The sequence below is a fragment of the Dryas octopetala genome, chromosome 6 (assembly GCF_963921425.1).
Source record: "Dryas octopetala chromosome 6, drDryOcto1.1, whole genome shotgun sequence".
In the NCBI taxonomy this organism is placed as follows: Eukaryota; Viridiplantae; Streptophyta; class Magnoliopsida; order Rosales; family Rosaceae; genus Dryas; species Dryas octopetala.
The window spans coordinates 4,285,992-4,287,688 of record NC_141371.1 but is presented as its reverse complement, the minus strand read 5'-3'; the positions used below and the strand labels follow the sequence as shown (position 1 = coordinate 4,287,688).

Genomic DNA, 1,697 nt, shown 5'->3' with positions numbered 1-1,697 from the left:
ATGGCTTTCACAAACTTCAAAATGAGTTGGGTTTTGTTATTTGTGCTTGTTCATGTTTGCATGGCTACTTCAGCCGATTTGTCATCTAATTTCTATGAGAACACGTGTCCTTATGTCGCTGACACGGGTTTGATGGTGAACGCTGCTATCGCCGGTGAGCCACGCGCAGGGGCTTAATTCATTTCCACGACTGCTTTGTCAATGTAATTCCCGACGTACCATTAATTTTATGATCTCCTTAATTAATTATTTTTAAATATTATAAAATTTTCATATATATTATTTAACATTTTAACATTGGAACGCTCAACGTACTGCATGCAGGGATGTGATGGTTCGGTGTTGTTGGATGAGACAGCGAATTTGAAAGGAGAGAAGACAGCAGACCCCAATGCAAATTCTTTGAGAAGCTAGGGTTTGACATAATCGATGATATCAAATCTGTATTGGAGAGTGTCTGCTCCACTCTGGTCTCTTGTGCTGACATCCTTGCTCTTGCTGCTAGAGACTCCGTCGTCGCCGTAAGCCACCAATTAATTAGTTAATGCATGGATCAATTTAATTATGCCATACATATATGCATATTAATCTGCCTAATTAATTAATATTCCATTTGATCAGTTGGGTGGCCCTAGCTGGGAGGTGCCATTGGGCCGCAGAGACTCGACCACTGCAAACATTACTGCCACGGAGTGCCACCCATGACCTTCCAAGTCCGTTTTTAAATCTCAGTCAGCTCGACTCTGCTTTCATAGCCAAAGGTTTCACCATGGAAGAAATGGTGACACTCTCAGGCCGGTACGTAATTAAACATTTGTTTCATTTTGATTAATTGGTTCGGACTTCAGACATACAACAATTAATTGTTTTTGTTTTTCTTGTTTAATTGATTAGGAGCTAGCCCATAGCATTGGCCAAGCCCTGTGCAGATTTTTCAGGACACGGCTGTATAACGAGTCCAACATAAACCCTTCATTGGCAACATCGCTGAAATCAATTTGTCCAAGCAGTGGGGGTGACAAAAATCTCTCCCCACTTGATGTCACAAGTCCAACCTCATTTGGCAATGCCTACTTCAACAACTTGGTGAACCAAAACGGTGTGTTGCACTCGGACCAACAGCTCTTTAGCGGTGGCGCGACCGACTCTCAGGTCAATGCTTATGTCAGCAACCCGGAAAGTTTCAGAACAGACTTTGCCAAAGCCATGGTCAAGATGGGAAACCTTGGGCCTCTCACGGACTCCCAAGGCCAAATCCGTACCAACTGTAGATTGGTCAACTGAGAATTTGGGATTGCCTACTGCTTAGTAGTGCATGCTGTTCTTGTGTTATGGTATTTTATTTGTTAAATTTATTTGATTTATCTTGAATAAGGACTACGGTGTGTAGGTATAAGTCTAGTAGAAGTGATCGACTAAGTGGTTGAATAATAATTTATTTATTTGAATTGTAGGGATCAATTTCTGCTGTAAGTGATTCTTATTTAAACAATTGATATAAATAATAAGTATCAGATTATTAACGTTAATTTTTCTGTTCCTATATATATATTTTTTTTCTTTGAATAATCAAAATAGATAAGACAAAAGGTAGAAGTGATGTATCACTATCATCGATCTAGTGTGTTGGGCCTTTGTTTGTCTCCTACTTGTTCCTTTGAGGGCCTTGCTTTTATATTGACTTGGGCTTTGCCCTT

At 40.0% G+C, this 1,697-nt stretch overlaps 1 pseudogene; it reads left to right on the top strand.

Moving 5' to 3' along the window:
* On the top strand, window positions 1-1,284 carry LOC147281337 (cationic peroxidase 1-like; annotated as a pseudogene).
* Window positions 1,285-1,697: the final 413 nt, after the last annotated feature.